The sequence below is a fragment of the Notolabrus celidotus genome, chromosome 9, assembly GCF_009762535.1.
Source record: "Notolabrus celidotus isolate fNotCel1 chromosome 9, fNotCel1.pri, whole genome shotgun sequence".
NCBI classification, from domain to species: domain Eukaryota; kingdom Metazoa; phylum Chordata; class Actinopteri; order Labriformes; family Labridae; genus Notolabrus; species Notolabrus celidotus.
In genome coordinates, this window is record NC_048280.1 from 27,819,396 (window position 1) to 27,836,263 (window position 16,868).

Sequence of the window (16,868 nt, forward strand, 5' to 3'; positions counted from 1 at the left end):
TAGTTCATCAGCCGAAGGAGGAGATAATTTTCAGTGGCTCAGCTTCATTTAATGGCAGGCCCAGAGATGCTGGCACAGCAGAATAAGATCCCAAACCAGTTGATGACATTTAGAACCATAAACAGACACACATAAGTGGTGACTGTGTCTGCAATTTACCTTAAGAGTAGTTAGTAAAAATAGGTGCTGGGAAACATAAGAGCATGATTAGCTTATTTAATCATAAAGATATGTTTTGATGCAGGAAAAATTTGCCTTGAATTTAATACCTGTTTAATGGTATAATATGTGTCATAGTATTTCTGCAGACAGGCTTAATGCAGATGCTGCTGCTTTATCACATCCTGTAATGTCCTGTCATAAAAAAGGTAAGTTGCTGGAGATCAGATGATGTATAGCTCCTGTAGCATCCACTCCGTGACATCATTTATGCTTTGACAGTTTCACGGTTGTTGGGCCACCCATAATGATATCCGATGGGTCAACTTGAAATTGGACAGGTGAGACGGTATGTCATCGTGACATAAGGACAATGGGAGCAGCATGAGCATTGATGGCTGGAAAAATTGATTCAAGGGCATTTTTCCAGCGTTTTTAGCAGGCGTGAAGTTCATCCTTACCTGAAGAGCTATTTCAGGAATGACCAATTTTTGTATAAACAAGATTTGAAAGTTTACAGTGTATGTTTTTTTTATCAGATGAGGAAGTTTGTTGAGTAAAATGTTCATGGAGAAAAGGAATCTACATGTTTAAATACAGGAGAAAAAAGCCATATAGTGGTATGCCATGACTGTGATGCTGTCTGTGATCTGAGTTTGAGAAGCTTGACAAAGCCTCAGTCACTTTGAAAACAGTGATACACATCCTTGTAAGAGATTACGTCAATGTCTGAGTTGCCATGGCTGCATAGCAAGAATCCCTGATGTTTTTTTCCCCTACTGCTTTTAAAACTGCAGGACAGGAGATACTAATCAGACTCAAAGTTCCTCTATTACCATGAAGAGTCATGTAGCCTTTACTGCCGCTGCCTTGTTCTTGTCACTCCTTAAAAATGATAAATGATTTTTGCAATGTATTAAATAAATTACCTTGAGCGTTGCAAGACAAGGAGAGTGCAGATCTGTGGGTGGGAGCTGATAAAAGTGTCCTTGAGGTATTTCATGCAAGAAAAAAAATCGCAGTGGATTAAAGCAAAGTAGACTCCTGCAAATAGCTCTGCTTTGTGGCGCTGAAGAGCTTCTCATGATTCGCCTGCAGTGTCTCTTATAGCTCAGATCCATCAACTTCTACAGCTACTCCGCTCTCTTTACAATGCTTATCAAGCATATACTGTATAGACATGCAGTTAGTGTTAGTTCATTTACCTTTGTTGTATTGTAGTCGGGAGCAGATATTTGTTCCTTTGTCATATCCACAGACAAAAACATCCTTGATGAAAAAATCTATCAAAAATAAGCATGACCTGTGTTAAAACACTGCCTCAAGGTTTACTTCCTTAAAGTTAAATACATATGGAACATTTCAGTAAGTGATCTTGTTCAGTATTGATTGTCGGTTCAGACGGAAATGTGATATACATGAGTTTTCTTCACGTTCATATAATCCCCCCTTAATTGATTCTCGCCTCATAAATAGATGTCTGGTGCAATCATCACTTCATTACCTGCTCAGAACTAGTAGGTAATGGTACATAAGTAAGCTCTATTTAAAGCTTGATGGGGGTTGAAGCTCCTTTTAGTCTTTTTATACCATCAACTATCTGTTAAACAAAGGGATGTGTGGAAGGATTTAAAGATAATAAGAATGTGATTGACACGAGTGTGACATTTGGCCTAATGATAACTTGGGCAGGGATGTGTCACCTGCCCCTGACTGACACCATAGCTTCACTTAATGAGCACTGCCATAATGCAATACCTAGATGTAATCAAGCACAGATGGCAAATGGCATTTTGTAGCCTGGCGTGGTTTGGCAGTGATGATCTAAAAAATGGAGATAAAGATGAATGCGGGCTGTGTTTAGTTAAACCAGTATATAACCGCTTAACCTGAGCCCTGCATAACTAGCACAGGCATGTTGACATTAACCTGCAAGAAGGACCAGAGGCCTGTGGTGCTAGCCAGACTCTGCAAACCATTTTCACATTGTTTGGTCGCAGGCTCTATGTTTAGCTGCGTAAATACACTGTACAAAATTTCCACTGTTCTCTAAGAGTTTTCTTACCTTCAGACTGGTCAGTTGGTCAGAATTTAAATTCCTGTTTAAAAAAAAAATATATGTCACAAGGGAATATCCCTAATCTTGAGCGTGATCATGCGCATCTTGTGGTTTGGTCTAAACTTAAAGTGTGTTTTATCAAAGTGCTGTAAGAAAGTGAATAAAATGTTATTCTTCATTTATATCACCATGGATCTTGCTTAGGTAGTAAAGGTTGAAAAAGTAAATTAAATATCTCACTGACTGGTATTGGGATGCCTTTTCTCATTTATCTATGACTAGATTTTAATTGCCAGTTCGCTGTTTTACTGATAACATAAATTAATCATATCTAAAAAATATGCTTTTGTATTTTCAGAACATATCCCTGTTATTATAATATCTTTTATAACTCTGTGTATCTTTGGTCTTATGTCTGAATTTCATTTCTGAAGTATATCAGTGTGAAGATGGAGCAAAGTGTTCCCCTGGTAAGCTGGAGGAGAGCCAGAAGAAGAACATCTGGTGCCAAGACAGTGTACCTTTGTACCTGATGTTTCTCAGTTTTACACTACATCGACATGTGTCTGGGTTTTCCTTTTGTTCAACTTTGAGTCTGACCACACCTTACCTAAGGGTTGTTTTCACAGTGATGATGATCTATACTTTCAGGTCTGAGATAAATGAAGCACCCTTTCAGATGTGAGATTAAGAATATTGGTTTGTGACGTATCGTGCTTGTCTTACTTAAGAGACATTTTAATCAACTTTTAACGTGATAAGTGTTTTAGATGTTTAAGCCTCTTTTTAATAGTTTTTTTTTTTGCTGTAGTTCTTGGTTTCATATAGACCTGCCTCAATGTCAAGCAATAAGTTGAAATAAATTTAGTCTAAGATTCATTTGCAGCTATGTGGCAATCCTTGATTTTACATGCCACACAGATTTCAATCTACTGTTTACATAAAGTTGTTATTTTGCAGAAAGTTCACTGTAAACCACTTTGATTCTTACACATATAGAAAACAATACCCCACCTTGATCCAATACCCTGCCAGCATCACCTTGTAAACTCTTTCATCTAACTAACAAACAGCAGATCATGAATAGTGGTGAGACAAAACATCAATACCGCAGGGTATTGTCATCCTGTCTTGTGCGATACAATTATCGACAGCTGGCTGAAGAAGAAGCTGACATCAGCATAACAGAAGAAGAATACAGTGGGATAATGTCAAACAGCTGTGAAACAAAGTTAAGGCATTTTGAATAAGAAACAAAGATAAAACTAGCCCAGCTCTTGATGCTGAGACGAGAGGAAAAGTGGGGGATGCACTGAAATCCGCAGAGAGAGTTGCACTCACTTGCAATAGGTGGACTTCATGAGCCACAGAGTCCTATGTGACAAGTTGAAGGATAAAATGTGAACAGATTTATATACAGGAGCTGGTTATGTTGGCTCAAGAAGTGAAATGTGTATTTATTTTAACATTTCTTTTTAAAGAAATGTCTATTTTTTACAAAAAAGGTTACACTTGTTCTATTGCTCTTTACATTTGTTTTACAGACATATGTTTGGTGTAGTGTATGATGCTACAAAGTTAGAAGTTCATTTAGGAGATTTTTTTTTCCACAGTGCATACATCCGAGATCTGAGAGTAAGTACAACACAAGCAGGGATCGAGACAGGAAGGAGCAACAAGAGTAAGTGTGACAATGTTGCTTTGCATGCGATCATACACAGGTGCAGTGCCAGAGGCGATGCACAGGGTGGTTGGAAGCAAGGTTGTTTTTTTTAATACATTAATCCTGCACTTGGGAGCAGTTTGCATTTTTTCTCTTATTCAAATATCATAAACCATTATTTTATGGTATGGCTTGCAATACATCAATTATTCCGATATTGCTGTACCATGACATTATTGGGCTACGTATCGTATTTGTATCAATTTGTATTATATTTTGAGTCACGTCGCAATTCCTCCCTGCCCATAGTCCTAAACATGTTAAGTCTTACTAATAGCAAGGAAGAAAACAATTCAATCATGATGTAGATTATGTTTCACAAGGAACTACATTAATATTATTTTTATCATTCATTCAAAGTCTTGAAAGTGTTTGTTTTCTATCAGCTTTGGACTGTTTTGTTTATCACTATAAATGTTTTCAGCACTGCCAGAAACATACAGGGATGAAAAGCATTACCAAATGTTCCTACATAGCTTACACCACATTAAAAGCCTTCATCAGAAGGCTACCAGTAAAAATAAACCTATTGTATTTCTTTCTCCAAGAAAGGTTGATTCTCTCTGTAGTTATTAAAGGATAAATAAAGCTTCTTGTTTGATTTTTGAGATATTTTGATGCCACACAAAATCAAAGACAAACACTTCCGTCTGTTTAAACGCAGGTAAAACAAAAATGAAGGCTGCAGTGAGTGTTGAAAACTTTTTAAGGTATACTACATTAACGTCCTTTTGTATGTGACTCTATCACAATCAGCTGCAACAGTTTCAAGCTATGTTTGAGGAATAAAAACACCCACTCACAAATGTACACACACACACACACACACACACACACACACACACACACACACACACACACACACACACACACACACACACACACACACACACACGTGCAGAGACACAAACAAGCACAAATAAACAGGCTCACCAAACTAAACACATTTCCCTGGGAAGGAAATCCACAAACACACACAAACAGCTGACATGTGTCTCTCTGTGGATCCGCCTCATGTGATGAAATCAGTCCAAACACAGTCACACTCTTCACTCTGCCCCCCTGCCCACACTGTACTGTTTAACATTCAGGCACTGTGGACAGCATTTCAGCACCATGGACAGAGGAAGTCAGGGAACTGTTCAAGGTCCATTCAAAGAGAGTGAATCCTGCAAGGGACTGAAATGGGCAGTTATAGGATACACAGAGAGGTGGGTGTCACTCACTTACGCTCCAATGAGCTGTGTGTCCTCTAGATTAAGGTCAATAAACCCCCGGTCATTGCGGTGTCCCTTCCCAGATCCATTAAGTCATTAAAGCCACCAGTAACCAAAATCACAATAACTTTTTAACTAAATGATTTAAGGTAAGCATCCAGAATTATTTGACAGTAGCATTAATACAGAACTGAAATGTTGTTATTTGAGTCTCTGTTAACTTCACTAATACTGGGTTTGAATTGGGCATTATTCAGAATATTAGGCAAATAATTCTGCAAACTGATCTCAAGTAAAGTCATATGGCAGCTATTTGGCGACATCCCCCAGCCAAGTTTTGACAGCCGTGTGTGTTGTGTGACCAAAGTGTTTGTTTATGCTGGTGAGGGAGTTTAATTGGGACGATGATCTATTTCTGGTAGCGTATGTTAAATGTCTGTAGGACAATGTAGCACTAGCTACAGCGACAGACCAAGCAGTTTGAACTCATTGCTTTGAAGATAGACATCTCAGCTAACATTACATTTAAATGCTAAAGGCTAACTATGCTGTGGATGTAACTCAACATTCAGTGACCAATTGAAATGAATCATTTTCAGAAAGCATCACTTGCTCCTCTGATTGTGACTCAGCCAACTCTAACACAGCCTACTGTAAAGGGCTGAATAACACTTTGCTGATTTTGTGGGTGGAACGAGAAAGCTATCAATCAAAATGCTTTCTGCCATCGTCTTGAGAAATGGTCTAAACTGAAAGATGGGCTTTTGTTTCAACTAGGGTTTCTTATATTTCTGAATGTTTACTTTGAGTCAGATTATTATCAATGCTAATAAAGACTTAAAACTTAAATATCAGATGCATTTTTACAAGCTCCCCTTTGTTTTCTTTTTTCAACCTTATCGGAATTTTGGTTCAGTGTTAAGAATACGGAACAGACCTGCCAAAATGTTTAAAAAGATATGTGCTGGGATGTGTCACTGTAACATCAATTAATAAAGAAGTAGAGGGGAGGGCTCTTACCTCCCAGATGCACTAAATTGGATTCATAAAGTGTAACTTTTTTCTGGAGTTCATGGAATACATTTTCATTCAATCTCCTCAACGTGTTATTAATGCGCAAGTGAAACACCCCCAAGGAACCAGAGAGGGCACGACCACATCTTAGATGAGAAAAGAGAGAGAGAGAGAGAGAGAGAGAGAGAGAGAAAAATAGAGAGAGAGAGAGAGAGAGAGAGAGAGAGAGAGAGAGAGAGAGAGAGAGAGAGAGAGAGAGAGAGAGAGAGAGAAAAGTTGCAATAAAACCAGAAGTAAATCCTTCTGATGCCATTTGGCAGCCGGTTGCTTGATATACCTCAGGCTGGATATTAAAAATCTCAGATGGGCTGTCCAACTGACAACTTAATCCATTTAGAGACACTGAGTAAGCAGCAGGAAGCTGAGTCAGGGTCAGCGTACACAGAGGTCTGTCATTTCTCACACAAGCCACAATAAGTTGATCTCTGGTAATCTATTCCACACGCTTAAAAGTCAGGCGAAAACAGCAGGAGGGCGGCAGGAAAATCACATCATCCTGTTTGGATATCCGGATGATTAAGAGGTGTCACAACAAGGAAGCCCACTCAGCCCACTCAGGCTGCACAAGAAGAAGAAAATGTGTGGTATATAAGTTCTGCCATTAAAATAAAAACACTGTAAGAACATAACTAATTTGATGTGAAGATGTGTCATGAAAAATCCTTGGACTGTGAAGGGTGGAGAAAACAACCTCTTGAGAAGGGAGCGGTTCAATGTGTTAATGAATGAAGTCATGTTCTGAGGTGATCAGCTGGAGGCAGAGCAGAGTGGTCGCTGTGACTTTGCTGTCAGAACCGGAACAGAAAATGAGGACAAAATATGGTGCAAATAGACTACGGAGAGGTGGGTGTGTTTTAAACAACGTAAGGAAGTTGTGGCAGAAGAAAGTGGTGGGCTAAATTAGAGAGGATCAAAGAAAAAAAAGAGAGAGGCGATGCAGAGGCTGAAATGTGCATGGTTATGTAACTTAGATGTGTCAAACTGTGACTTATAAAACCAGAACAGTATAACAGTATGTATCACCACAGTGTCTTCATAAAGCTATGAAATGTGCTTTTGTAAGCGTATGATTAGCAGCACAATCTAGTTTAAAATCAAAATATTACACATCTTAGATTAGCAGAAACAGTGATGCACTTTTTTGTTTCGTTTCTTTATTTTCAATACACATCCTACCCTAAATCAGTGAATGAAATACTGAATAAGTCCAGCATCTTTGGCTTTTGGCTATCTGCTGACTACCAGCACACGCTCTGCAGGTTCACTCTCTGTTCATTAGCAGAATGTTCCTACAAGCATGGCTAGCGAGCTAGTCGAGCAAGAATGAGTAAAAGCTAAGCAGCAACCTCTGTAGCTGAAAAATGAAGCCCAAATGGAAGTGCAAAAACTGCAGTACCTCAAGCATCCACTTGAAGCTGGTTGCTAATACCCAGGAATCCCCACCAGGTCCCATGTTAAAAAGGTCCAGCTTTATAAGGAAATTTAGGTTATGTAGCTTATTTCTTTATTTGTAGACATTGTAGAGGGGATTCATTTTCTAATAACGAATCCAAGATTAGTTAGAAGCTAGGAGTTATACGGACATTCGCTTGATTAGGGTCAGGGCTGTTGCCAGAAACCAATGGGGGGCGTCACTAAGACTGCGTCCATGTTTCATACAGTGTATGTTATGAAGGTAGTTTGATATAGAAAAAGATGACAATGAAGTGTCGGATTTGAGCATTAAGGGCTGTGTTATGGACCGTCCTGCACCATAAGTGAAGCAGAGCAAGTTTGTGTGTAGAATTTCTTCATTTCACTGCAAAAACTCAAAACACATTCACCTGACAAGTCCCAAGAAATGTCATATTTCAAGATATGACAAGTCAAGAATAAGACCTGAAGTGCTTTTAATTCGGAAAAAAATCTGCAAGTGAAATAAAAAAACTAAACTTGTCATGTTACTTAAAATACAAATAATGTCTCAATTCAATCAACTTGTTCTTCTAAATTCTTCTTGTTCCATTTGCAGAATTTTTTTTTAACTGATTACAAGCACTTCATGTCTTGTGTTTTGTGTTGTAACATCTTGAAACTTGACATTTTTCTGGACTATTGAGTCCAATTAAACATTTCTACTTGCAATAAAACAAAGCACCTGCTTAGTTTTGAGTTTTCCCGGCGTTGTTCACTCTCAAAATCGAGCTAACTGTTGTGTGTTCTTTTGAATGATGATCTCCAGCTGTAGTTATTAAGCCTTGTAGATGATTTTTCAAGTCTTGATGCAAAGCTAAGCTAACCTGCTGCCGGGTACCGCTTCCTATAATCACACAGACATGTGGATGTATCAGTCTTTTATCTCACTCTTATTGACAGCATGTTTTCCAAAATAAACTTTCCTTTAAAGTAAATAAGAAGAAAGAACTTCTGCAAAGTTTTCCTGACTGATGATGTGTGAGCTTTTTTATTTCAAGGTTTTTGTTTCATACTGGGATGGAAACACTGATCCCAGATGTTTGTATCATCGAATAAGGAAGTGACGTTCCTGAAATGATAGAAGGAAATGAGAATAAAATGACGGTCAGGGATGTGTGGGGCGGTTACACACCATAGCACTGTGGGTAATATCAGTCCGTGTTAGGATACTTTTTTTACCATGATGGTGGGAAGAGTTGGGAAACATATTTTCAGACAGTCGATTGTTGCTCACAGCCAATCATATTGTGCAATGTTGTGAATAAACCCTCAGATACCACGACTAATGGTTGCATCAGATTATTCAATAGACAGATAGACAGGCTGACGGTGGACAGACAGACAGACAGACAGACAGACAGACAGACAGACAGACAAGACAAGACAGAGATAGACAGATAGATGGATAGATGGATAGTTGGATGGATTTTTCATTAGTCTTTCCTCACGACTTGAAGGTGGTTGACAGTTTTTCTTCAAATGTAGGAGACTCACGACACGACTCAAAGTTTGTCTGCGTTGATCCTTTGAATATCAGATCCTGCAGTCTGAGCTCTCGTACAGTTGGTACTGTTAGCTTACAGTGACTCATGTATTGACAGAAGCATTTACACTCCATTTCTTTAAGCTGTTTCAAAAAAAAATCTCTACTCTGACAGGTGTCATTGTGGGTGTCTACTGTCTATATCTCAGAGAGAGAAAGAGAGGGGGTGGAAGGGGGGCCAGGGAGAGGGGGAGGTGGGTGGAGAGGGTGAAGGTCTCTTGTGTCTGTCTCTTGGCCCGCTCAGACCAGTTCCTGGTGAGATCAGATTTTGGACAGTGTTGCATGAGCTGCTAGTTCAACACTGCCATCTTCTGGACAAAAGCATGTGTTGTTCTGTTGTAGGAGTTCATAAATGTTTCTTGAGGACGAGGTGATGACTTCCTGTTTAAGTCATCCCTCTTTTCCCACGCAGTTAGCATGACTATGTTTCTGTGACCACTGATGGATACACAATGAGCACTGCAACTGACCTCAGTTAGAGAACTTAGTTAGAATATGAAAACATCAACCTTTCTAGAGAGGTGTGGAACACTTAATCTCTGAGACTTTAGAAATATAATTTAAATCTTCTTTCACTTTTTTGTACCTTGGAAAAATACCTGAGGCCTCAGAAAGAGAGACACGTGTCTTCTGAAGATTTTCATGGCTGCAAGTAAGAAAGCAATAACAGGAGGCTGGCTTCAGAAGAAACTTCCCACCATTGAACTACTTAAAAACATTATTAACTTTGTTTACAGTATGGAAAAAATGACTTTTGCTCTTCGCCTTCAAAAGGAGAAGGGGAATACCACTCTGGGAAAAATGGGATTGCTGCAACCACAAAGACTCTTAATTTTTCTGTTTTTCTGAAAGCCTTTGTTGTGTACTGTACCGGTCTATAATACTTAAGTTTCACTTTATTTTTTACTGATTGTAATGTAATGTCCTAGTCCTCACTTGTTCAATGTTATATGTTCATATAAAACAAAAATAAATACAAAAGTTTCAAAAATAAAAAAGAATATGAAAACAGTTATTTAGACATGCAAAATAAAATAATTAGATGCACAAAATAGAGAACAACTTGAGTGTTTTGTTACTGCACTGCATCAAAATTTAATAAATGTTTGTACAAACAGAGCTTTTCCTTTTGCTTCCTTGAAAGAATTATTGTTTCAAGAAAGCAACCTCTGAGTGGGATGTTCTGTCCATGAAAGTTTCAAGTTAAAGCTATGCAGAAGTGCTAAAAACTGCAGTTCCTCGAGTGTCTACTTGAGCCCAAAGGTCATTAAAGTTTTTATGAGTCATTTGTTTTGAAGATATGAAAAGTTTTGCATAATTAAGAGCACAGACTTGACTGACAGGAGGTCTCATTGTAGCTGTTAGCGAGGAGGCTAAAGGCCCGCTTCAACTCCACCTCTTTGCCCCATACTAGGTCAACACATTATTTCCAATATGGTGACCACCATCACTGAGTGACATCACCAAAACTGCATCCATGTTTTACAGGGTCTATGATCTGATCCCCCACTGTGATGAAGGGTGCTTCATTGAGCTGAGTGTGACGTAAAATCGAGTTCACTCTGTGACAGTGTGAGTGAGGAGAGAGTTTGAGAAAGGCCTGAGGTGAACATCAAAATAACTCTTTATTCAGTTTCTTTTTTTATTCAGGGATGTCGGTGCTGTGATGTAACGCATGTAAAGATATTTAGATTAGCTGACATAGAAAGCTTGTAAATGACTTCATATATGTGCGATTTGAAATAAGAAACAAAAATGTGAAAATGTTGTCCATGATGATGTTTCCACTGTAGATTTAGAGCTTCAGATTTTCTGTAAATGACTTATGAGTATTTAACCTAAACACTTACTGTTTACCGTCCAAACATTTGCATTTGTTAAAGGAGGCTCTTAAAGGTACACTGTGTGAAAATAGGAATATTAGCGATAGCGGTCATATTCAGGATTGAAACACTCTCCTGCTCACTCTCCCGTTAGTGAAGTCAGAGTGACCTTCGAGGACAAGAAGCTGCTGTGATGCATGATAAGTATGATCCTCCATTTGTCAAGTTGTTACCATCAAAAACTCAATCAATACAAACTGTTTTGTGCATGACAGTCACTCACTTCTTCTTCGTCTTCCAATGAGCACATTTCATGCAGGGCCAAAGAAATACAAACTTTTATAACTTGTATGTAAACAGTTTGTCCGTTCTGTGCTGAAGTAGAAACATGATGGAGCAAGATGGTGGCCTCTGTGTCTAGTCAGTAATTAAGTTAGCTAAATGCAGAATGCAGCTAAATACTACACACTGCACTTTTAACATAAATATCTCTAGCCTCTAAAAATGGTTAACTAGTTTGTCAATATTTGAGTTATATGTTTTAAAGAAATCATTCTTTGTTCACAGTTTTTATGATATCTATGAATCCATCTTTTGTGAAGTTGTTAAAGCATTTGAATATAACTTTTGTTTGATATAATTGAATCAAACTCATCCTCTGAAAACCTGCCTCCGTCAGAGCTATTAGCAGTCTGTGTTAGTGTTTGTGTCGGCTTTCTGTCAGTGTTTCATATTTCTGATTGTTCAGAGCATCTGAGTGCATAAAATCTTCTGAGTCTGCCTGCAGCACCAAAAAGCCTACAGATAAAGGATGAAGGAAGAATGTGAATTAATCAGTAATGAGAGGCTTTTGTTTGAGAGTTGTACCGTGCCAGACAGAGAGTTACATCTGCAGTTTGAACTCATACTTTTTCTCTTGTGGTTATTTTTTTTCTGGTAAATCAATAATCATTGTTAAACCTCTTCATTAAACTGCTAGCTGGTGTTGTGAGGTTTGCTTTTGTTTTGTTGTGTTTTTTATGCAAAAGCTTTTCTGCATTTATCAGTGTATCCAAACTCTAAACACGTAAACTGACAACGTGACAAAGCTCTTTGTCTAGAGTTGTTATCTTTTATGTTTTCACCCTCTGCAGTAAATCAGAAATAACATTTTTCTTGACCAACACAACATCCACAGTCAGCAGCATTCAAGGATGTTGTTATGTGCACATTCACTGTGTATTTATGGCACAATATATAAGATGTCATAGTTGTGTCTATGGGCGAATGCAGAGGATGTAAACAACTCTGAATAGATCATAACACTGCTGAGGTTCAGGGTTCAACTAACTTTGGGACCACCATTGTCAAAAATAATTCCATTTAATGTCAAGTCAGACATTGAAAGGAGACTGGCTTGTATTGTTGACAGTGTTTAGCAGATGTTTATGCAGTAACAGTAACATTGGATGTAGCAGAACCTACATGTCAACAAAACTGGAAGATTCCCTTTAAATTTTAGAGACACTTACATCCAAGAGATTTACAACTGTGGGAATGAACTGGGAGAAGGCTGTGTGATTTATGGATGTCACTTCAGCACTGTCACAGAATGAGGAAGTATATTTAACACTTAATGTTATCTGTCATCTTCTTACTCACCAGTGTGTCCACTCTTTAGCTTAGCTGAGAGCTGATCTAGAACCAGCTGATCTTTGCTCCACCACCAGGACACCAACATATTGTAGGAGGATGTGTGAAGAAACAAACCGAGCTCTCTCCAACACCAGGGCCAAGGTCCTGCTCCGATGTTCCTGCCATCTGTTAAATGAGAAAACATAAGGGATGTATTGAGAAAATGTGACTATGTTGTTGTATTGATGTGCATCAAAACTGCTTCAGGTTGGCATCCACAAAACCTGGTAAAGTTTTCTAGTAAATGTATACAGAATAACTATCCTTAAAAACAATGACCTTAAATTAATTGAAAGAAAAAGGGTACATAAACAGCAGCCCAGAATAAAATTCAAAATTCAAGCTTCAAGAAAGCTTTATTGCCAAGTGAGCTCGCACACACAAGGAATTTGACGTGGTGAATGGAAAACTGGTACTTAAACACAAATCCAAAAATTCTAAATAAAAATAAAAATACTATCTGTACAAGAAAGGTAAAGAAGTACTTTTAAAGACATGAAATAGGTTAACTTAGCCTAAGCCAGAGTGCACATGTAGTAGATGAATATGGCAATAAGATGTGTTTACAATATTGCCAATATTGGGGTATTTGACTGGAAATCAAAGTATTGCACATGTATGTGAAATATCACAGGAGTCTTTAGTGGTTTCTTTAATTCTATATCTGAATTAAAGAAAAAAAATATTTTCTGTAGACAAGTAGTTTGCTTATTATTTGCTAATATATAATTGATAAGTACTTATACTCGAAGGAATCCCAGAAAAATACATAAATTTAGCAAATCTTAATTAGTATAACTTTATCTCTGCTGTTGTTTGAAAGAACTGCATCCTGTATAAAAGCTTTCACATGAAGATAGTTATTATCACTGGAAATGAAAATTCGTTGCAAGTTACAAAAAATAATTTCTAAAATGATTTAACTTATGACCATTACTTTGAAGGCGCCGACCGGAAGCTGGCCGTGTGTTTGTGGCTAGTCCATTTTATACAGTCTATGGGCTAGTCTTAAACGCCTTAAAATTTTGAATATGCTCTGCTGCCCTCTAGTGGTCATAGTGCGAAACTCTTCATAATGCCATTGGACTTGTTCGTGCAGGTGGAGGTAAATTTCATTCCTTTGTTCATACGGCTCATTACATTTCACATGTAATGTCAGACATTTTACAAACAGACTCCCTTAAAATCATCAGTGAAACTTTTGATTACAAATAATTATGGGATGTAGTTAGACAGTGTGGCCACGAGAGGGCAGTGTGACTTTTACCATCCAGCAATTAGTCTTTGTCAGGAGCAGGAGCAAGTTATCCAAAACTGAAAAGGATGTTGAAAAAAAATTTTTTTCCCCCCCCGAGTGTTTTTATAGAAGTTTATAACCACAAAAAAAACAGCTTTATCATTAATCATTTTCCACTTCCACAGCTGCATGGCTGTATCTCGAGGTTTAACAAATGGGTAAACAACACACAAAAATGTGTTATAACAACTAAACAAAAATGAAAGAAAAATAATAACAATAATAATAAAAAATAGAATGAACAGAGCTTCTCTAAATCAAACAAGGCTATTCAATTTGAAATCACTGCATTGTTAGACTCTTTTTTAACATAATCACTGAAGGGTTTCTAATTTTTTTCAAAATCATGTTCTTTGGCTTTCTGAATGTATGTTATTTTTTCTAATGGGAGGGTTGATAACATCTGATTTGGATTTAACCAATGGGTGGTACTGTTAATGTCTTTCCAGTTTTGTGCAATACATTTCTTTTCAGACAGCAGGCTGTGGTCAATAAACTTGCATTCATTTTTAGTTTAACAATGTTTTTCTGGATATATTGCTAACAGAAACAATTTGGGGTCTACTATAATCTGTGTGGAAATAATCTTCTCAATGATATTTTTATTTTCCTGAATTCCCGAGAGGCACCCTACTGCAGGCAAGATGGCGCCGCCACAACATCCACACCGGAAGTCCACACCGGAAGTCCATACCGGAAGTCCATACCGGAAGTCCATACCGGAAGTCCATACCGGAAGTCCATACCGGAAGTCCATACCGGAAGTCCATACCGGAAGTCCATACCGGAAGTCCATACCGGAAGTCCATACCGGAAGTCCATACCGGAAGTGATTCTTTAACCCCCTCTCTACCCAATGCTGGATGCTTCGAACTGGAAGTTTCTTCTTCGTGTAGCGTATTGATTGCATTAGTCTGTCGCTGCTAAATCAATTAGCAGAAAGCTAATTGTGATAGAGAGAGTGAGTGAGAGAGATCCCTCTGTGTATGAAGAACAGAATAATGTAGAGTGTTAGTGTGTGTGGGGGGAGGGGATGAGAAGGAAAAGACTGTAAGTAAGAGGGAAAATACACTCAAGCTGTACACAGAGATCTATATTCACCACAAAAACAACAGAGGCTCCCCAGGATTGTGTACTGTACATCTATCATCAGTGGCTGACAGTGGTGCCTCAAGTTGAAATATTTTAGTCCTAATATTTTATGTTGATTTGGAGTTTGTCTAGTCATTCTAATTGAAGGTTCCAACTTCAATGTTTTCATGGACGCCAAATAAAGTGATCTTGTTAAGACATTGGTGTACATGCATCAAGCATTCAATCTGAATAAAACTGTTTGACAAGCTCAGAGTGTTTACGCCCATCTAATGTCTCAAAATAGAAGGAGAAACCATTCCCTCCGTTTGTTCTTGTGGTTAATGAACACCCCTGTCACTGTGTCATTGTAACGTGTTACAAATTATGTTAAAAAAGAAACAGTCACCACACACCTCTACATTTTCCTCCTCCACTCGCCCCTGCACCATAGATAACATTCTGCTCTTCTCTCGTGACTGTGGATCTACTCTGGATCTGTATTTCATTCATTCATTAATCTATACATGTGATCACATAGGCAGACAGCATGCAAGGTAATTTGGAACAAACACTACAGCAAACTGTACTGAGGTACAGTCAGGCTAACACAACATAAAATAACATATGACCCAGACAAAACAAGAGAGGCATATGCAGATGTCATCACGGCAGCATCATAATCAGCTTTAAGTATTTCAACACACACTCGGAACAAAAGGCTGTGCATGGCTGAGACGTTAACACTATAACTTAGTGATTCGTGCAGGCTTCTAAGTAACTTGAATTCTCAACAGCCTATACACTTTTGGAGTCAATCAACTAGTCAATAATACTGATACGATTAAAATGTAAGTGCAAAAAAGTTAATAGAATTACGCGTAAACCTACGTGTTTTTGAAGGCTTTTATTTTGCGTTCACGTTCCTGTTTTTCAAGGCTTTTATTTTTGTAACTTCCGGTGTGGGTGTTATTGCAACGTTTTTAGCTTTGTAACTTCCGGTATGGACTTCCGGTATGGACTTCCGGTGTGGATGTTGTGGCGGCGCCATCTTGCCTGCAGTAGGGTACTCTTGGAGGAATTCCCACATACATTGTACTAATGTTCCAAAACCGAAGCAAGTTAATTCCATCATGTATTCTACAATTACTTTTTAAATAGTATATTATATATGATATATATTATATTACAGTTACATACCCAAATACTGCTGGAAGGAAACGACAAACTTTCCACTTCTTCTCAAAGTCCCCGACATTTGCATTACACTACTTCCGTCTGCCACCTTCAAAATAAAGGTACAATTACTGTGATGACAAGGACAGTTTGTTTTTTTTAAACCGACTATTCATCAACAACTGTGGCCCACAGTTTCATTGATTTAAAGTAATCATGTGTCGTCTTCACTGGTGTAACGTCTTTACATGTTTTAAATCGTAGTATAGTGTAACCACTAACGAGCGACTGAAGTCAAGTGGGTAAATTTAAAAAAGCCGACGCAGTTTTATGACGTAGTGCACATGGGATTTATTGCTCTTTGAAGGGAACCGGGTCTTGAGGAGCCGTTCATTTCAAAGAGCCGTTCAAAAGACTGGCTCTTTGGCTCATTTTTATATTTATTTATTTTTTAGAAGTCAACCAGGGGTAACTCGTTTTTATCAAGGAAACAATCACTGGTAGCACTTATAAGATTTGGATCAGAATAATTCAAATTTACACATTTATACTTGTTACAGATGGAGGCAGTCTGAGACTTCCAGGGCTCCTAACGAG